This window comes from Ochotona curzoniae, unplaced genomic scaffold (genome assembly GCF_017591425.1).
Source record: "Ochotona curzoniae isolate NIBS_2020 unplaced genomic scaffold, NIBS_Ocur_1.0 scaffold_3890, whole genome shotgun sequence".
Lineage (NCBI taxonomy): Eukaryota > Metazoa > Chordata > Mammalia > Lagomorpha > Ochotonidae > Ochotona > Ochotona curzoniae.
The window spans coordinates 5677715-5700323 of record NW_024467115.1 but is presented as its reverse complement, the minus strand read 5'-3'; the positions used below and the strand labels follow the sequence as shown (position 1 = coordinate 5700323).

The 22609-nt window shown below is 37.8% G+C and overlaps 1 pseudogene; it reads right to left on the bottom strand.

Annotated features, from left to right (window-relative positions):
- Positions 1-1129: 1129 nt before the first annotated feature.
- LOC121146251 lies at positions 1130-21338 on the bottom strand (annotated as a pseudogene).
- Between the last annotated feature and the right edge of the window lie 1271 nt (positions 21339-22609).

Below are 22609 nucleotides of genomic sequence, written 5' to 3'. Positions count from 1 at the left end.
TGCAATGTATCTTAGCATTCCTAATTCTTAAGATTTAAACACTATATCATAGAAGAATTTTCATTCTGTTTCTCCCCTTTAGTGATAGCAAACGTGAAAGAAAGCTCAACCTTTATTATGATTAGCATTCCCAGTCTAGAAGCCTATTTACTTTAGTTCTTATTACTGCATACAAAATGTTAACCTTTTAACATAAAGTTATGAAGCATGAAAAAGAAAAGGAAAACACACAGAAGCAAAGTAAACATCAGAACCAGAAGCCTGCGTGATCACACAGGAAAGTAAAAACACCCTCCATGAATGCTTCAAGTACCCGCAAGGAAAAAGTAGAATTCTGCAGTAATATGTGGGCAATATAAAGCAATATATAGAAATTATAAGAAGAATCCAAATGAAATGCTGGAAATAAAAACTGTAACATAAGGAAAAATGGTATTGATGAGCTCATTCAAAGAAACAGCATGACTGAGAACTGAATTGGTGAGATTGATACACAAGAGTTAAGAAAACACTACATCAATAAATGGCATGTGAATGTCAAAACTTTTAACAGCTCTCTATTTGAAATACCAGGAAAGAAGAGAAGGAGCAATAAAAATGGCCATAAACTTTTTAAAATAGGTGACAGGCACTGAACTATACACTGGAATTCACTGATGGACTGGCTGGTGCAAGTTCACATCAAGTTTCGGCTCCTGCAGGAAACTCTGCATGTTCGTTGCCATTATGGATCGGTTTTTACAGGTTCAGCCAGTCTCCCGCAAGAAGTTTCAGCTGGTTGGGATAACTGCTCTGCTGTTGACTCCCAAGTACGAGGAGATGTTTTCTCCAAATATTGAGGACTTTGTTTATATCACAGACAATGCTTACACCAGTGCCCAGATCCGAGATGGAGACTTTGATTCTGAAAGAGCTGAAATTTGAGATGTGTCGACCTTTGCCTTTACACTTCTGAAGCCAAGCTTCCAAGGCGAGCTTAAGGCGGGGTGGGGGATGGGGGTGTGTGGGGGGGATGGGAGTGGGGGGGGCTAGAGTGGGAGGCTTTAAATTATTCACTTAAATAAAAACAAGGAGGGCCTAGGGGCTGCATCCCATCAGCCTCTGTTTCTTCTGTCCCTCCAGGCAGCAGCTACATAGGCATGGGCATCTCTTTGTATTTCTCCACGCCCTCCCGCTCATCAAACACCTGCTCTGCCTCATTAGCATCCAGACATTTCATCTCTCGCTCAGTGAAGATGCAGGTGAGCACCACCATACGGAGAGGCACTGTGAGGATGAGGATGAAGGGGAAGGCCAAGGACACAGCTGTGGATATGACTACCTGGAGCAGGGCCAGGCAGAGCAGCTGCAGGGCTGTGAACAAGTGCATCCGGAGGGTCCGAACCTTTTTGACGTGACGTCGGGGTGGTGCTTGGGCGGCATAAGCAGCAGGTGCAGCCTCTCATAGAACTGAATCTCATTAAGGGAGGTGACTCACATATACAGGAAAATTCCAAACAGCACAGCCAGGGGGATCTGTTAGAGCAGGTCCCCAATAACAAGCAGGGCTACCAGCAACCCAGTCACCTGCTGCTCCTTGACCTCCTGAATCTTGGGTTTGTCCCCAGGCACCATAGCCTTGCTCATGACAGTGAGTGCGCTGGCATGAGTGACGGAGCAGACAGTGGCTGCAGCCAACCAGGGCAGGCCCAAGAGGGCACAGATGCCACTCATGGCCACGATGAGTAACAGGTCCAGGTGGAAGCCAGAGCCCTTCTGTAGCATGCGCTCCTTCTTGGAAATGATCAACGTGGTGATCTGCGTCTCCATGAAGACGAGCATAAAGACCAGGATGGCGGACAGCAGACTGGTCAGCCTCATCTACACAGGAAAGGACTTTTCTCTCCCAGGGGGTTGATGACCCAGCCCTGCTTGTCAGGAACTTCACTGAAAATCCACTGGGCACACTCAATTTCTAGGTTTAAGCACCATGATGAGGATCGCAGTGGGCACCCCGATGTTCCCAATGACTCACCGGATCCCCAGGAAAGAAGCGGTTGTTCTTGCATTTGCGCAGGAGGAAGGCTATGAAGAAGGTGCCGGCCATTAGCACCAGTGACAGCAGGGCTGTGTTGGGCTGGCCCCAGGGTCTTACCTGCCCAGACTCTCTGGTTGAACTCCTGTTGCTTGACCCCAGGGTGGTTTCCTCCCCAGCCCACGTCATATTCTCACTGCGAAGCACCTCTGGAGACCGAACAGCCGTGGAGTGGGTCCTCCTGGAAGATCTTGATGAGCTTGTCTCGACTGACAACAGGGCCAGTTAAAAGTTTCTAAAATTTATGTCTCTAGCAGCTTCTGGTCCAGAATATATGCCAAAGCAGCACTAACTCCCATCAATAAAATAATACACCTGCATAATGTATTAAAACTCAAAAGAACAAATGCAAAGGCAAATTCCTGCAGGCAAAAAAGAGAAAAAGGTCATTATTTGTGGAGGAATAAAGAACAATAATTATAACAAGCTTCTCAGCAAAAGCTGTATATGCCGAGACACTACAGAATGAAACAGGTGAAGTGGTGAGTGTGAAAATGAAATCCACCAACCTGGGATACTATAGCCAGCGGTTTTCCCTTCACTAATTGTGGGGAAATAAAGACTTTCTCGGATAAACAAAAACAAGGACCTCATCATTTTCAGACCTGATTTGCCCTAAATGTTAAAAAAAAAAATTGTTCATTTATTCAAAAGCAATACAGCCCACAAGCTTGGATCTCCGTAAGGAAAGGAATAGTACTCACTGGAAAGTGAATAAATGAAAAATAAATTATTTACATTTCTTCAGATTGTATTTTAAAACTACCTATGCACAGTAATAATATTATTGGAATATGAAAAACGAATAGCTAAAATGAAAAATTAATATCGTACAGGATTAGAGGAGTGAATTTGTTATAACCAAGATTATAGAGATATTTGTGGATGGATTACATTATATAAAAGCATAGAACAACTACTAGACATTTTTTAAAGGATTTATTTTTATTGGAAAGGAAGATTTATAGAGAGAAGCAGAGACAGAGAGAAAAATCTTCCATCCAATGGTTCACTCCCCAAATAGCCACAATGGCCAGTGCGAGCTAGTTCAAAGCCAGAAGCATGGGGCTTCTTCTGGGTCTCCAACTTGGGTGTAGGTTTTGGGACATCCTCCACTGCTCTCTCAGGCCACAAGCAGCAAGTTTAAAGGGAAGTGGCGCAGTGGGAAACAAACCAGCACCCATATGAGATGCTGGCACTTGGATGGGATGGATTAGCCAATTGAGTCATTGTACCACCCCTTTTAGTATAGAATTTGTAAAAAAAAAAAACTATCATTGATATGATAAGAGATAGGTTAGGTAGCCTATGAAATATTATCAAACAGATGCATCTGTGGCAGCAAAGACAATTCAGTAGACAAGATAGTCTTTACTACAAATTGCACTTGATTCACTAGATTTTTATGCAGAAAAAGAAAATCTAGATACATACTTTATTTTGTAAATAAAATTAATTCAAAATAGATCACAGAGCTAAATGTAAAATGGAAAGTTGTAAAATTTTATTAGGAAACCAGGATAAAATTTGCATTCTCTTACGTTTCAAAATGAAAGCTATTGCTAGACTAAAAAATAGGGGCTAGTGTTGTGGCATAGTGGATAAAGCTGCTGCCTGGAATGTAGGCATTCCATGTGGGCTTTGATTTGAGTTCTGTTTCCTCTACTTCCAATTCTTCTCCCTGTTAATGCTTAGAAAAAAACAAAAAGCAGACCACAGCCCAAGGGTCTGGGTCCCTTTCACCCATGCATTGAGATCTGGATAAAGCCTTGTGTCTTGGCTTTGGCCTGGCCCAGTGCTGGTCATTGCAACCACCTGGGCAGTTGACCAACAGTTGGGAGTTGGGAACTCTCTTTTTCTCTTTTTGTGCAAATTTGAATTTCCAAATCAATCAATCAATCAATGAATCAATCAATATTATAAAGTAAAAGCAAAAGAAGCTGCTGAAGGAAAAAAATACTAAACATATCATGTGAAAAAGTTATGTAATCAAAATATACAAAGTATTCTTTTACAATCTCATTTTTTAAATAGGCCAAAGAATTAAATTTACCTTCCAAAGATAACATAGATTTAACCTGAATTTAAAGATAGATGATGATTCATTTTTCTTTGGGATTTGCAATATAGAGGAATGAGATATTTCTACTCAACTGTTAGAATGTCTAAAATAAGAAAGCCAAGCAATAATAACCCTTACAGTTCCAGCTGCTGACAAGGATGTGGGGCAACAAGATCACATCTCATATCTGTTACCTGCGATTGAGTCTCACTTTGCTTCTGCTACCTGTATTTCTGCAAATAACTAGGCTGGGAGTCAGCAAGTGATTGTCCAAGTACTTTGGGTTCCTGCCACCTTTTTTGGGAGATGCCTCTTACAAACACTGCACTGTCAAACCCTGGCCCAGCAGTCAATTCCAGCTTACTCTTAGTGTTCACTGGACTTAAATTGGGGCCCTTCTGCCTACCTGAAAGACCTGCCTTGAGCTATCAGCTAGTGGGTTTGGGCTGGAAGAGCGCAACCTGTTGCATTTCAGGAGTGAATGCATATTTGAAATATTTTTCTCTATTTCTTTCTGTTTACCAGATTGGGGGAGACGTACTGAGAGAGAGAGGGAGAGAAAGAAACTGATACTAGGATTCTTAATTGTCAGTTTGCATTAATATTCAAAATAGATGTAAAGTTGGGATTTGGACAAAACATTTTTAGTTTGTGTTTTTTACTCAGGGGATACTGTTCTGCACTGTCATTATCAACTATGCTAGTTGGTTTTTACAGTGAATATTGTGGGTTTAATTTCCTTTTTATATTTGAATTAAAACATTGTATAAATAATGCTTAATTTCTGGTTGATCTAACACAGCATAAAAGTGTTTTCCTAAGTCAAGCATTGCTTAGTGCCATATTTTTTTTCTAAAGAATAACAGTTGGGTAGGTATTTGGAACGCAGTTGAGATATTTATATTCCATGATGTTGTATCTATTTACACTTCTTCCTCGTCTGTTTCCAATCCATCTTCCTCTTAAAGGCAGCAGATGACTCAAGCACTTGCATGCATGACACCTGCATGGGGAATCTGGGTTGTTTTCATTTCTTGGCTTCAGTCTGGCCCAGCCTGGCTGTTTGCAGGCTTTTAGGGAAGGACCTAGCAGGTCGAAGCTCTTTTTCTCCCTGCCTGTAAATAAAATCACAGCATTTTTTAAAAGCACAATTTATTTATAGAATAGGGAAGGGTGAAATCTGTTGTTTCTTAAAATAACAGCATATCTGAAAAGTGATAATGAAAGGTATATTTTCTTCTTATAAAAGTCTTGACTTGTTGCTCAGTACAAAGACATGACATAAGGTTTGAAGAAAACAGAATTAAAAAGAAGTTTAACATATATTATATGTCATAATAAAAACATATATATGTATATTTAAGTAGACATTTTAAGAAATATGTTCTTATTCAAGAACCAGTAGAGTGGCTACATGTGAGACGGGTTTTCTTTACAATTTTGTTTTTATATATATCATGGGTATCAGAGAGAATATCTAAAGAAATGATCAAGCAGATTTTAATGCTAGAAATAGAAACTTATTTACATATTTAGCCAAATATTATTAAATCCAGGGATTTAAGTGTTCTTTGTAAAATTGTTGAATATGGTAAACCTATATTTTTCAGGAAATGTAACTATTAGCATTTATATTCTTTAAATAAATAATGGACAAAATAATGCTGAAGAAATCAATTTAAATATCACTGTAGAGATAAAATATATTTTAGAACAAATTGCAGAGAAGCCCAAAGTAAGTCCTCAAAGCTGTTTTAAATCAAACTCCTACAAAAATGTGTAGAATCTAGTTATGACATAAAAACTTGAAATGCAGCAGATCAATGTATATATTTTGAAATAATTTTTATTAAATGAGCAATAAAATGTTAAAGACAAAACATCACTGTTTTCATTATCATTAGTTATAATTGTGATTTTAGAAAGCTCTTCATGTTTTTGGAAGTACAAACATGGGAGACATTTAAAACATCTCAGAGGAAGGGAATAATAAAGACAGTTTTGATTGAAAATATGTGAATTCATTCTTAAAATGAAATTAAAAAGCAATGTTCAATTTTTTTGCTGACATAGAGTTAGTAACTGGATTTTCAAGATTTTAAGAAATGAGCAGTCAAAATAAAACTGAGAAATCCAAGGATGTGTAAGAAGTAAAACCAACCTCTTTTTCTCATAGTTGTTTTGCTATTTACTAACTACTAATTTTACATTTTTAATTCTTACACTATCAAATGTAAAAGAGAAGCACTTCCATCCCCTGGAAAAGATGGAAAGAATTTGCATCCCCGAGTGGTTGCAACCCCTGGAGCTGATCTGATAAGAATCCAGGAGTCAGAAGTTTCTTTCTGGTTTCCTACATGGGATCAGGGTCTCCAGGAGTTGGGCTATCCTCTGCTACTTTCCTAGGCTATAAACAGCACCCCTAAAGGGTTCTTGCACTTGCAAAGCAAGGATAAGCTAAATGAACCATTGTGCCAGGCCCGTAAAATATAATTCTTTCAATAAATAAACCATGACATAATTTTAGCCTTATATTGAATCAGTTCACAATTTATTCCTCTAAATGCATTTATATTAAGATGTTCTTAATACTTTGAGTATCAAGTCATATGAAACCTAAAACTATTTTCCCATAAAGTACAATAGATTTCCAATATTTTCAAGAAAAGAGATCAATACATTTGGAATATTTTACATTATGGTTTATATTTTCATATAATAAAATATTTAAGCATTTCTGTAGCATTTAAGTTAACAATTTATAGTTGCATAGGAATTATCCTAAGCATAAAACTAGTTCACCATTGCTTTTTTGTTGTTTACTTGGATTTTCTTGCAAACTTTTAGTCTTACAAGCCTTTTTTATCTAAACAATTATATCCAAGCAGTGCAGCATTTCTCACAATTCCCTTTTCAAATATTTTCTTTACAATCTTTTTAAATGCTGTGGAAATGAGGAAACATCATTCTCAGAGTAATAGCATTGATACAAGACTGCTGGTAGATAGTTTCAAGTCAAAAAGCATTGATCCTGTACACTAAAGCACTAAATTAATCATTTTATTTTGGCTTAGGTAGAATAATAATAATTTTCTAACCATAGGTAATAGCCTCAAACTTCCAAATGATAAATTTATTCTCCTTTTCACTTTTGCATTAGTAGGTGAAATCCATTGACTTTTGTAACATTATTCCTTTTATATGCAACTTGGAAATATGCAAAAAAAAAGAGCAATCAATTATGTGTGGGTTTTACATTAATATTTTTATTTGCTCAGTTATTTTAAAAGTAAATATAATTTAATATGATCCTATTTTATTTACCTAAGTATTAACCATATAATTATAGCTCTTACAATATAACGTATGATTAAGCACTTGTTTACCACCATTACATTCTTAATCTTTACAACTTGCTTTTAGGGCTTATTAGGGTAACTTTTAGCATTTCTGATTTATATATGGGGAACGTGAAATAGACAGGTAAGATTATTTATTAGTAATAGATATTGACTGAGCTGGGAATAAAGCCAGGACTCTGCAGCCATTTTCATTCTCCTTTCTGTACTTCAGTCATGGATGCTAATGATTCATTATTCTGATTGTGTTACAATAACATAGAAAATTATCTGACAGCTGACATTCTGTCAAATAGAACCACATGCCTGCAGTTTCATGATCAATGGGATTAACACTAGCATCCTTAACGCATTTTAAATATAAGATTTTCCAAATCTAAGCAAAATATATTAAACCAGAGCACTAAATGACAGTGATTCTATATGTATAATATCCTCACACTTACCCACTCAAGATGTGCACTCAGACAAAGGAAATACAGTGTAAGTGCAATTTCATTACTAGTTTTGCCAGAATTCGTGTCTGCTGAGAAGGCATGACTGCAGCAGTTGCAGCGAGCAGTGTTTTTTTTTTTGTTTTTTTTGTTTTTTTTTTTAAGATTCATTTATTTTTGCATGAAAGGCAGAAGAGAGAAGAGGAAAAGAAAAAAAAAAAAACTGAGAGAGAAGTTTTCTATCCACTGGCTCACTCCTCAGACAGCCTCAGTGGTCAGAGCTAGGCCAGTCTGAAGACAGAATTCAGAGCTCCCACTTGGCTTCAGGAGCCCAGCAAGGTTATTTGGGTCATCTTTGACTGCTTTCTCACGCACAGCAGCGGGGAAGTGGATCAGAAATGGAGGAGAATCAAGATGGCAGAATAGGGTAAGGACACGTTTAATCAGATGGAGAAACATTTAATCAGGATGAAGCAGAGAGGACATATTTCAGGAAATAGGAGAGGACAGAACAACAGCAGAGGGATACCTGGAGACTGACAGACACAGGAAAGCAGCGGACACAGCACTGTGGTGTTGCAGTGACTGATACTCCAGCACGGTGATCTGAAGTCCACCAGCAGACGGAACTCCACCAGCAACCAGGTGGGAAGGGACTTTACTGGGAGCTTGGGAGGTGAAACCAGACAAAGTACTGTCCGTCCTGCTGGTCCATTTGATTTGACCAGGAGCAGAGATAGAGCAGTAAATCTCAGGCAGTGCGAGAACAGAGTGAATTTCTTAGCCCAGTCAGCCCCTAGAGCTGAATTGGGCGCCATTTTGTGTAAGAAGGAAAGGCAAGGGAAAGGACTGAGCATGCTCTGAGCGGGCAGTGAACTCATTTCTGACTCGGTGAACTGCAACGACGTGGCATTCTACGGGTTCCATCCAGGGCAGGTCTGGGTAGCCCTGGGATCTGATGGCCAGCAGATCAAGAACTGTTGTTGTAGCACGTCAGGTGCCATTTTGCGCACCATGGCAATAGCTTTGGGACTGCAGGGGACAACAGAGAACTGCGCATGTGCTGAGCTCGCAAGAGCTTGCTGAGTCCCACAGGAAAATAATACCGGCTGTGGCATTGTACCGGTCAAAATAGGTCCGTGTGGCACCCAGACCTAACATCCAACAGGTTCCAACAAGATCAGTGCCACCAAGAACCTAACTAGATAGGACACCTGGTGTCTCTCTAAGTCTGGAACCCACTCCAACTGGAAGTGGGAGAAAGGTTGCAGAGACAACAGTGCAGCCTCAGCACAGTATCACAGGAGGTGGAGAGTGGTGAGCCAAGAGCTGGGGCTATGGAGACCATGGTGGATATCTGACACAAGAACCCAGACCTGGAACTTTCTGGAGGTTGTGGCACAAGTGGCTGCATGCAAAAGGTTGTGTGCCAACTGCAATAAGTAAAATCGCATTGTAGACTGGTGGTGACACAGCTTAGAAACCTGCCCCCAAGAAGAAGACTCAGGTAACCAGAAGTACAATGATCAAGAGCAAAAGAAGAGACAAAGGCACAATGAATACTACTGAAAACTCCCCTGCAAAGAAGCAAAACCCTATGCCAACCTCAGAGTTAACTGAGGAAGACATTGAGAAAATGGGGGACACAGAATCCATAAGACTCATTTTGAAGATTCTGGTCAAAAATGAGAAGCTCATGCAAGAGTTCAAGGAATTTAAGGAAGCAGTAAAGCAAATCAAGGCTGGTATATCAGAAATTAAGAACACAGTAGAGCAAATTACAAGTACAGTAGAGAGTCTCCAAAATGGAATGAAGCAAGCAGAAGAAAAAATCTCAGAATTGGAAGATATCTCCTGTCACCAGGGGGAAGCAAACAAAAAGCTGGAAGCAGAGCTGGATCAGGCAAAAAAAAGTATTCAAGAATTGAAAGACCCTATTAAGAGGCCAAATATAAGAGTTATGGGAGTCCCGGAAGGTGCAGAAAGAGAAGCTGAGTTTGCAAATGTATTTAATGAAATAATCAAGGAAAATTTTCCTAATCTGGAGAAGGAATTGGGAAACAACATCCAGGAGGGACACAGAACTCCCAACAGGCTTGATCAAAAGCGATCTTCACCAAGATATATGATACTCAAACTCTCTTCAATTGAACATAAGGAAAAGATCCTTAAATGTGCATGTGAAAAACATCAATTGACACATAAAGGAATGCCAATTAAGCTCACAGGAGATCTCTCACAGGAAACTCTACAGGCAAGAAGAGAATGGAGTGACATATTCCAGATTCTAAAAGAAAAAAATTGTCAGCCTAGGATAACATACCCAGCAAAGCTTTCTTTCATCTTTGAAAATGAAATAAAATTCTTCCCCAGTAAAGAAAAGCTAAAAGAATTTGCCTCTTCCAAACCTGCTCTACAAATGCTACTTCAAGATGTTCCTTTGACAGAGAAGAGGAATAGCACCTACCAAAACCAAAGGCAAACGGGAAGAACATCCCAGCAAAAGGACAACAGAAGACTAAATCAATGAACAACCCATTCCTAAAATGACAGGACCAAAGTACCACCTATGTATATTTAACTCTGAACGTAAATTGCTTAAGCTCAATCAAACATCATAGATTAGTAGACTGGATTAGAAAACAAAACCCATCTGTTAATTGTCTGGAGGAGACACACTCCAACAAGAAATTCTATCACATGGGTTTTGTTGGTTTCATCTCTTCAAAACACTTTCTTCTGCTTAAATCATTCAATGACGTGTAGATCATACAGTGGCATAATTTTCTTCATGAAGGCTCTTGATTTTCACTTCTTCAGCTGCACGTTAGACATTTAATAGCATGTTGTTTAAATTCTTGGTGTTGTTAATTTCTTTTTTCTCCCTGATGTTGATTTTGTTTTGTGGCTCTTCATTTAAGGGAAGGTATAGTAGTTGTGTAATGGAGACTGTCATATGTAGTAACAGGTCATTTAACTTCATGGCATTGTAAATTTCTATTTTTCTTTCTATTGTTGATGTTGTATCATGACTTTTCATTTAAGGGAATGTACAGTAGTTATGTAATGGAGTCTAACATCCAGATGTGAGGATGCAGTGTGGAATGCATTTCTGTTTCCAGACAAAGATTGACTTACAGTGAAACTGTTTATATTATATTTTCACAATAGGATTCTGGACTCTCTGCCATTGTCCATGCCCGCAATGATGAACATATGACTGAGTATGAAGAACTATATGTTAGTAATGATATAAAGGAACTTGGGGGTGGAGGGAATTGGGGAGGGGATAAGGGAATATGGAACTGTACCATAAAATGATAGCAATAATAATAAAATGTGGGAAAAAAAGTCAAAAAGTAAAAACAAAAAAAAAAAGAAATAGAGCAACCAGGATTTGAACTGGCACTCACAAAGAATGCTGGTGTCGCGAGTGGTGACTTTCACTGGTTACACCAAAGCTCGGAGCCACAGCAAGCAGTTCATATCATAGAATATAGGTCTCTTCCTTAGTTCCTGTCTGGCTGAGCACTATGGGATATGCTGCCTTCTCAGGTATTGCCTAAGTTAAAAACTTATCTTCCTTCTCTGTAATTAATTTTCTTTTGTGTATTGACTACTTTATAATATCCTATTCAATTTATGAGTTTTCCTATACCTGCAAGTCAGTAAATAGTAATTTTTGATTAGGTGTTGAAAATGGACCACCATTTTCCCACGTATGATTGTATACATTTTATTTGATTTAAATAAAATGGAAAATTTATAAAATTAGAATGCCTTGTACAAAGGGCCTTAGTCAAACAGGATTTTTACACTGCAGGGACTGCATGCTAAAATTCCTAAATGCCAAAAGCCATGTTGAATAATAGCTGGCTAGACGAGCATTTTGTACAGCGTGCAACTAATTCATTGTGTTAAAGAGTAAGCATCCAGTCACACTCAGAAAATGCCAAACCTAGCAGATTTCATTTGATTGCACTATGTAACAAATATTGAGTTGAGATTAGTAGGTAAGTAACTCTTCTGTGTCAAACACAAATATGGACACTGGCCATGTGGAGTAAAACCAATTCAAAATGCATAATGCATTCAGTCTTTCTAAAAGCAGATAGCTATAAAGATAATTATTAAACATGAGTAAAACAGATACAGTGCTTCTTATTTTTTTGAAGATTTATTTATTTTTATTACAAAGTCAGATATATAGAGAAGAGGAAAGACAGAGAGGAGGATCTTTCGTCTGATGATTCACTCCCCAAGTGACCTCAAAGGCCGTAGCTGAGCTGATCCGAAGCCAGGATCCAGGAGCTTCTTCCCGGTATCCCACATGGGTGCCGGCTCCTAAGGCCTTGGGCCATCCTCGACTGCTTTCCCAGGCCACAAGCAGGGAGCTGGATGGGAAGTGGGGCTGCCGGGATTAGAACTAGCACCCATATGGGATCCCGGCATGTATGGGATCTCGGCACGTTCAAGGCAAGGGCTTTAGCTGCTGGACCACAGTGCCAGGCCCCAATGTTTCTTATTTTATGTAATAGATGCACTCATTTTGCTAGGACCCACATGTTCGAATACTGAGATCAGCTTGCCTGTCCTATGATTTGACCAAATCAGATGATCAGACGAGTTTATATGGATGTGTTCTAAAAGTTATCATCTATTATGTGCTGTCATGTCAGCAGCTTTGAAGCCAGATTATTATTTAAAAAAGTAAATTTTGTAGAAGTCAAGTTTCTTCACAGAATCAGAACCAGTCATATAAATTTAGGAGAAACACAACGAGTATATATATATATTGGTATAACTAAATACACACATGTGTATGTGTATATATATGTACATATATACTTACACACATATGTGTGTATGTATATTGTATATTCTGTTCTGCATAGATAGACTATCAGCATGGGCATGTGTAACAGCTGTAGTGCTACACACTAGGCTAGTACCTTTGGCTTGAACTAAGGCTGCATTTAGAGATACAAATTTTTCTTCCTCAGCAAAGCATCAAATTTATCCTTAAGACCTTTCAATTGATTTGGAAAGGACCATGCAGATAATTGAGGACAAACTTCTTTACTTGAAATTAACTGATGAAGAATCTTATGCACATCTGTATGTGAAAAGTACACTTACAGCAATATTCACTTCCATTTTTAATGGATAAACTGGATAGTGCAGGTCACCCAACTTGACAAAAGTTCCTAAATTCAACTGTAAATTTTCTTGTTTAAAGAACATATTCATATCAAATGTTTTCCTTATATTATTATAATTTATTTAGGATGCATGGGAAAGAGCTGGGCACATGCTCTGAGAAATAGAACTCTTGTGAGAGCAGAATTTTGGGTCGGTTTTGAACCAGAGACTTCCAATTCAGAAACCCAGAGAAATTGTTACGTCTGATGGCAGCTGGAGACCAGGCAATAACTGAAGATACTCAACAATTGCATTTCGATGAATAAAATATTTCTTACCATCAAGGTATTTGTCATCTTTAAAGTATTATATTTCTATGTTGGAGTTCAAATATTTCATCAGGAATGGTGTACATATTTGTAGTATGAATTACACTGATGCTAAACTGTGAAAAGAAGATTCATGAATAATTGTCAAGCCAAGGGAGTTTCTTTCCTGAATGCCTGCCTTTGGTTCCCTACTCTTATAGGCTCTCATTTAGTTTCCTAATATGTTGATTTGTTTCAGGAGAGTTTATTGGCTAGTTTCTGTAAAAGTGAGGTTTAACATAGTGATTCTAATTGATGTGTTTATAGTGAGACAACTGTCAGGAAAGAGCATTATAAAGCAGACTTGATCTTTGGGATGTATATTCTCTTCCCAAAGTGAAGTATGGGGGAAAGTATACTATAGATTTAATCTTCAGTAAAGTCCTGCTGCAGGAGGCCAGATGGAGGTCCCATGCAGCAAATCATTTAGTCTTGGGAATTCATTTAGTCTTGGGAAATGTTGCAAGCAGCAGAGCAAATAGGTGTGAATTGTTGATGACTAATATTCATAACAGCTGGTGCATAAGTACATCTTTCATATTTGGGCATTAGTATGTGTTATAATCCTTTCCCTGTACAACTCAGTTGCACTTGCTAACCAACGTTTAGCTCTCTTCATCTATACACAATTTCTGTAGGATTTCTGACTTGTCAAAGCTTACCAGAAAAGAATTTAAGAGCAGTGTTTAGCTCTGTTATACCTTGCTGCAGTTGATACCAACATAATAATGAATACTCAACACAAACTTATCATTACCCCACCAGATTCTTTCTGGTATTTACCTCATGTATGTGTCTTTCCTTATTGGTTGACTAGGACACTTTTGAAATAGTAAGCAAGTTTGATTCCTGCTTGCTACGGTGGAGTCAAGTCACAAAGCTTATAGTTTTAAGAGTTGTGCATACAAGTATCACGAATCACACAGATGACTGATTAACTTATTTTTCCTACACCTATACTACGGAAGCAGCACTATATTCTCACAAATACCAGAACTGGCAGGAATAATTGATTTCTCTATATATGAATCTCGTCTGTTTGCTTATTATCCTAAACACATAATGAGCATAAAGCAAACTGGTAGCAGGTATATTTTTAAATCTAGGGAGAATATAAATACCTGCTTTGTATTAAGATAAACCATTAGGGAAAGAATTCTAAACCAACAAAGCCTGGAAATCAAAGTCACCAAGAAATTGTCTAAGAATGGCAATGAATATAATCCCTCTTAAATCCCTATTATTTTCTGAACCCAAGTTCCCTACCCACAGCGTATCAACATGGCAGGATGCTTGTTTGTATAAAGTGCATAATGCATTTAGAAGGTGAATACCCCATACTTGGAACTCCATGGAGCCTCAGTTCCATCAACAATAAGGTGTTTCATTGCTCTCACAGGCCAGCAGTTTTTTGACCATGCATGTCTTATATTACTATAGCCAAATGCCCGAGACAGGTTATAACTCTTTACTACAGTGAGCATTTGTAAAGGTTATTTCTGTCTGACTCAGTCATTGACAATCTTGGTGTCATATTTCCATGTGCTGATCACTGGTCTTAGGAGATTGTGTCCAGAGCATATTTTTGGTACCTAATAAGTACTCTCAAAACTGGTAATTCTATGGAACAGTCAGTCCAATGAGTATGTTCAACGGTATTCTTCATTCTCACTCCTTCCATGGGTAATTTTTTTCCCCATTTCTACTTTCCTGAGACCCCTCTGATCTATTCTCCCATGTGATGTAGTCAGAAGAGAGAGCCAAGCCCTGGAACACAAGATACACAAGAACAATGTGCTTCTTATCATTCCTAGATAAGTCTTTAGCAATGTGCCATCATTAATTAATTCACATAGTATATGGATGCTAAACTTTTTATCAACCCATGTTTAAATCTACTTTTCCTGTGTTTATCTGAAAAATAATCATGCAGCAAATATAGTATATAAACAGTGACATAAAATGGAACTATCATTGGTGTGTGTGTGTGTGTGAATGTTGAGTTTACTCATTTAGTTATGTGAAAGCCATCCATTAATCTCTCTCAAAATCTACAAAACAACCTGAGTTGGTTCAAGTCAAAGTCAGGAACTCTAATTTGTTCTTTCACATCAGTGGAAGAAATCCAAATAATATGGTCATCTAATTTTGGCTCCTGGGACACAAATTAGCAAAAACTAAAGTGGGAATTGAATCTCAAGCATTCTGATAAATGCCATAGGGCTTAACCCTCTGAACCACATTACTTGCCTCTAAGAGTGGCAGTTCTAATTGGTTCAAAGTCACAAGGGGGCGCTATGTTACACTCTTATTTTTCTAAATTATCCAGTAATAGTATCAGGATAAAATACATCAGATAATTTCACCCAGTGTTGATCTTTAGTCAAGGTAAAGCTGAACAGAAATTCGTTCCAGTAACATCTCCTTGCTCTGAGATGTTCTTATGAGGATAATATTTTCATGTACTTTCCTAGAGTTGGGATCTGTTAGTGATTCTTTCTCCTTTTCATGATCTTGATGACTGTTTTACACCATTTTATCCTGTACACAGAGTTATTTAATTTAATCATACCTCTTACTCTGAGCACAGGCCTGTCGAGGCCTCTCTCTGGCATACCAGGATAAAAGTTGTATTTGCCAAAGGTATACAAACCTCCTCTGAATGTGACAAGCTCTTTCTAAGGAACATACTGTTCTAAATCGTGATTCCCCATACAGCATTTTCACACTGTTTTCTTCATCCTACAACTTTGTAAACAAATATTTTAATCTTACTCAAAGCCACGGCTGCTTGCATGGGTGCTTCGATTTTCTGCACAGCCTGTTCCTGATCTAGGCTCTATTCATACTTAAACTCATATTGCACCATTGGGATATTATTTTGGCTTTCCACCATTGTTTTGGTTATTAATAACCTCTGGGTCACTAGTGGAATACTTGACACATGCTACTTATGAGGAAACATGACACATTTATCCCATAGTGTTGGGGATTCAAAGCCTTACGGTGGAACACAAACCTGCAGTAGCTATGTCTTTGTGGCATGACTATCGTGTAGACAGCAATGGAAGGAGCAATTACTAAAGCACCTAACTGATTCCATTTTGAACCAGGAGTAGAGAGAACACACATTTAATGTTTCTGAGCAGAAGAGAATTCAATTCTAGAATTAGAACTTTAAATACCTCCGCTAGAAGAGAAGTCAGGGATTAAGAAATACTGTTAACACTCACAATGAGGAAAGTGCTACACCAACACCAAGCTGGCACCTCCCACCCACCCAGGCTTATCTTACTGATGTGTCAAATGGGCTGTCTTGAGCAGATAAAACAGCTCCTTGATCCTTCATATCACTTTTACAGTAAAATAATACATAATAATTCCCACTGCTTACATTTTCTGAAACTTGAATGAATATATTACATTTGTAGAAGCTCATTTCACTCTGAAGTCAGTTTCAAGAGAACCTGAGAGATGTAGCTTTTTTGTCATATGGTGTCTGTATGGGAAGCATGTAGAATGCGCCACTGATTATCCTGTAATACCTAATAGATATTCACTCACTAACTTTCCCAGTCAAAGCAGCTCATCTATAGTCACCATTCTAAGTTTGCACATGATAGGATGCATTGTTTCTGCCTCATCTTAGCATTTCCCCATCATAGTTTTCCAGTAATTCACGTCATTTAAGTAACAGCATAAGCCATATATAATTCTTGAAAATGAATTCTTGTAACTTAGTATTTCCAATGCTGGTGGAAGGTTTGAGTTATTAGTGAGGCCTTTTGGAGTCATTAATTCACCACTGATCATTCATTGTGAATTTCAGGTCCCAAGCCAGCAGACATGGAATATGTGTCTCTTCCACTTTGGATTTGTTCAACACAGGGCATCCATGAAATCTTTCTCTTCTATTCCCATAACAGGATGAGGATACTTCTGCTAATAAATATGACAGTGTAAATCACAAAGGTGATATAGTGGAAAGTTTTAATAATCATGAAAGCTAATGAAGTAATTTAGAATTATAGAGAAAGTGTCAGAATAATGTGTGCCTATTTACTAAATATCCAATATGAGAATACTATACAGATGCAAATTGAAGGCATGGGTGATTAGTATATTTGCAAGCCTATTAAGAAGTATTTAAAATTGTGCTATTTACCAGACTAATAGAACAACATGAAAAATGTCTGATCATGCCTATATGAGTAATTTCCTATGAAACAGTATTCTTATATAAATATTGCTCTATTTATGTTCAAGGCTACGCCAACATTTTGTTCAATGATAAGGTCTAAAATATTCTTATAAGGAATGAGCCACTGTAGTCGTTATTGACTGGGTTTAATTTAGGGAAATCGGATTGCAATGTTCAACTCCAAATATCTTTTAAAAAGTCACATCTTATTCATGCCCATACTTAGTTCTGTGCATGACAGAAATTGCTTCTCGTGTTGTGTTAAATTAATATCTGATGCTTCTATACAACACTAAGTAAAATGTTAATTACATGGCACATAGATTATATTATTCAGTAAGGATTATATAAAAATTCAGTTGCTACTTGGTCCTACTTGTGCCAAACCATGTTAATCTCTTTGATAGGTATCATTTCATTTACTTCTTGTTTATGAAAAAACAAGTTCATTCCAAATGGATTTTATGACGTTAAAATAATGAAAATTATTCAGAAACATATCATTAAGTGATACAAGAGCCTATCAGGAATTGTTGACTAATATAACAAGAAGTAATCGATTCTGATGAAAGAAGTGCTGTGTCTTTGAGAGGTACCCCCCATGACAAGCAACACTCTGAGCATGTTCATGGTACAAATTGTGGTTGGTATCAATCCCTGAAACTCTTGTTCCTAGGGACCAGTAAAGTAAGACAATTAATTTCCATAGCAACAGAGAAAACTGTGCTGATATTTAGGAAATAGAAGTACTATCTTAGAATCAAGTAAGAGGATGTATAAACTCTGATTATCCATTGAGTATACCCTTTCACAGATTTAAAATTCCCATGAGAACGAGAGTCCCAGGAGAAGCAAAGAGGAGCCTGCCCCATATGTGTGTGGAGAGGTACAAACAATGGACAGTGTGGGAATGGAATAATGTGCCTCCGAGTATCCAAGACCCTTACCACAGCAAGCAAAATTTATGGAGCATCTCAGCTGTGTGATCTGAATAGTTGCTGAAGGTTAATGGATGTTACATCTACTCATGAGTATGAAAGAAAATCAAAGGCAGTCATGTTCCTGGGAGAATCAGGAAATTTGGATCTCAAATAATGTAGCAGAATTATCCTTTCTAACTTCAGGCTAAAGCATAAAACAAGCTTCATTCCTTTCCCCTTTTCAACTCTTCAGGGTTGAAACTGAATCTCACTTGGACAGCTCTCCCTGTCTCCTTTGGCTCTGTGCTATTTTCCTCATAGCTTGCTCTCTTAGAGCTTGGGCTAACACACATACTCACTGGGGGAAACTTCAATTGCAAGGCAGATCTTTGTTTGTGTTGAGTTGATAGCCAAGAAAACATTAAATTGAAAAACCTAATGTATTCCAGGAACTAACAGTTTCAAGCATGTAAAGAGATCATTCAGTTTCTGCTGTCCCTGCAAATGAGTATCTTATGATTTTGTTAATTTCTTGGTTAAGTTAAATGTGATGTTAATATACAGAATGGGTAGCAAATTGAGGGAAGAAAAAGAGGAAAGCACTGTGAAAATAAAAAGCTCTCTTTAATAATGGTTACTGTATTTCAAGTAACAAGTTTCGTTTTTTCTGTTTTAATTGTCTTTCTGACTTCTCATAGTAATTTGCATACTCACTTCTGTTTATTTTTCAATTTCTGAAATCTAACCTATGTCAAGTAATATCAGTATGATTTTCCCCTCAATTTGTTCTCTTCCTGTTTTCAACCCACTTTTAAAATGCTTCTTTTTAAAGACTTATATATATTTACTTGAAAGACAGATATACAGAGAGATGGACATTCATTCCTCAAGCGGCCAGTATGGCCAGAGCTGAGCCGATACCATGCAAAGAGCTCAGGGGTTCCTCTGGATCTCCCATGAGGGTTCAGGGTCTCAAGGCATTGGGCCATCTGGTTTCCCAGGCTGCAAAGAGGGAGCTGGATGGGAAGTGCAACAGCAGGGACACAGACCTGTGTCCATATGGGATGTCTGCAAATACATGGGGAGGATTTAGCTACTAGGACAAAGCACTGTTTCTAAATACTTTAGTTTTGTATTTAGGGTTTGTAGCTTTGCTATGGTTTGGGTGCAAAAATTTCTGTTAACATTTAATCTCAATGTGAAACTCCTAGAAGGCAGGACGTGAGGTAAGTGACTTCAAAGGGGCTGGATGGAATCAGCAGAGCCTGTTTGTTCTGCCCTTACATGGCAGAGTACATGACAACAAGGCATCAACTTGGAAGTACAGACTGACACCTCAGCCGACATCCCACCTGCTGTTATCTTTGACCTTCCACTTCCTAATCCTCAAATTCTGATAAAAATTATCATTTTTATATATTACCCAATGTCAGATATTTTGTTATAGCAACATAATATGCCAAATAATAGGTGTGAAAAAATGACTAACAAGGGATTTTTCTACTGAAAATTAACATTGTACCAACCTCAAAATGTTTTAGAGCATTTTCATAGGAAAGGGACACTTCAGAATTGTGCTACCCAATTTCTTGGCAAAACTCTCACACTGCCACTTTGGGTCCATGTTGTGCTTGGATTCAACTCGTGACCAACCGAAGGAGCTACAATCACCTTAAAAGTGTGCAACGCTATGTTACTGATGAAAAGCAAAGGGCAATTTATGCAAGTGTTTCACAGAGGTTGCTCTAATAAGCATATTTTCCCAGTCACTTTTTGGTAATCATAGAAAACTGCTTATTGTGAGCACTTATTACCCAACTGAAACGATTTCTTCTAAGGATAAGTGTGATTGAATTTTACCCACTTTGAATCTTACCATGCAGCATGATTGCCTGACTTAATGAATTATACACAATCAGAAAATACATGTTCGCTTGGCAAATTCTGTGCACGTGTTCACGAACTGCTGGATGCAGAAGACTTCACACTCAGAATCGACAAAGACATCATCCCAGGGATAAGCTGCAAGGCCGAAAGAGTTTTTCAATATATTTGTTTTATTCATTTATTTTACAATTAAAAACCAAGAAACAGAACAGTAGTGAGCTACGTCTGCGATTGTCCCTGTGGGTAACTCCCCTGTTTGACTTCTGCACAGTTTTCATTGTCTTCCAACTAAAGTTCTACCTCAGAATCTGTTCTTCATGTTCATCTCCTGGTTATGAGATCCTTTATCACTTGATATGCGATCCTTGTCTATCTCCTATTATATCTTTATATAGTTAAATTTACTGTTCATCCATTAAAATGTAGATATGTTACCTGTAAATGAAAATAATTAAATTTTAAAAAATCCTTAAAAGAAGCAAATAGAAAAACAAATGTGTATGGCATTCTGATGCTGAAATGTTATGCCTGCAAGTATCATCCATCTGGCCTAAAGATCTCTTTTTCAGCATTATCAGGCAAACAGAATTCAGGCTGACAATAGCCTACATTGCTACAAGTAGTGAAGCAGTGTATTTTTCTCCCCACATCCACATCAGTAGGTGGTATCGGTAGATTTTCACACGTAGGCCAGTCTTAGATGGGACCTCAACATGCCTTTTTTTTGTGACTTTCTGACAGCTAGAAAGCCTGAGTATTTTGCATATGTGTATTATCCATCTGAATTTGTTCATTTGAAACTCACCTGCTCATTGCCTTCATCTGCTTCCTGGAAGGGTTGTTTGATTTGCTGACATTGAGTTTCTGAAGCTCTTTGTAATTCCTGGGCATTAGTCAACTGTCAGCTGTGTGGTATGCAAAGATTGTCTTACATTCTTTTGGCTCCTTTTTCAAGAATGTGTGACTCACTATGTTTATTTACGTGTTCTTGTAGTTGAACCTCAAAAGTATTACAAATTCCGAAAAGAAGGCTGTAGCAAAAATATCATAATTTATAGAGCTCATTTCATGGACTATTATTTTATTACATTTAAACTATTACAAATAAACTCTCCTGAATGTCATACCTTAAATATGCATTAGCAGTGGCAAAGAACAGGGAAAATGTGATTCTATCCTATGGGGAAAATGTAGGTTGAATGTGTGTGTTGGCATGTGGAACATCATTCATTGCATTAAGACGTGTGAGGCCCGGGGCAGTAGCCTAGCAGCTAAAGTCCTCACCTTGCAAGTACTGGGATCCCATATGGTTGCTGGTTCTAATCCCGGCAGCTCCACTTCCCATCCAGCTCCCTGCTTGTAGCCTGGGAAAGCAGTAAAGGAAAAAAAGAAAAAAAGCAGTAAAGCCCAAAGCCTTGGGACCCTGCACCATGTGGGAGATCCAGAAGAGACTCCGGATTCCTGGCTTCGGATCAGCTCAGCTCCAACCATAGCAGCTGCTTGGAGAGAGAATCATCGTATGGAAGATCTTCATCTCTGTCTCTCTTCCTCTATGTATATCTGCTTTCCAATCGAAATAAATAAATCTTTAAAACAGTGTGGATAATCCAACATAAAAAATTCAATTTTTGAAAATAATCTCCAATTGACTTTTTCAAAATGTTGCATTTTCAGTATTAGGAAGTCAATATCTGTATCTAATTCTCTAATGAGTGAATTTAATATTATTTTACTTACTCTCGACAAGGTGAAAATCAATTTGATTTATTTGAATTTATATATTCTTTAAGCATTTTCTACTTAGAATGGGGTTTTCTTGCCTCAATTTTGTTGATTTTTCAAGACTGTATGTGTTTTCTTTATTATTCCATGTGTAGTAACTTCAACTGATTTAATTGCTGCAACAATATTTCTGCTGTTGAAGCAAAGGACAGTTCTCATATTAGTGACATATCCGTTTACTGTGTATCCAAATAAAAGTCTGTTAGCCCTCTCTACTTTGCAAGGCAAGCTTTCCTATTTATCTTGTTTGTTTTGTTTCTGATTATGCTTAATGTAAACCCTTTATGACCTGTCTAGAAAGCCCTTGGGCTTCTGAGTATTTTCAGGAATTCTTATGCTTAATTGTGCTCTTGACATTGGTTTAGTTTGTCCCTATCTTC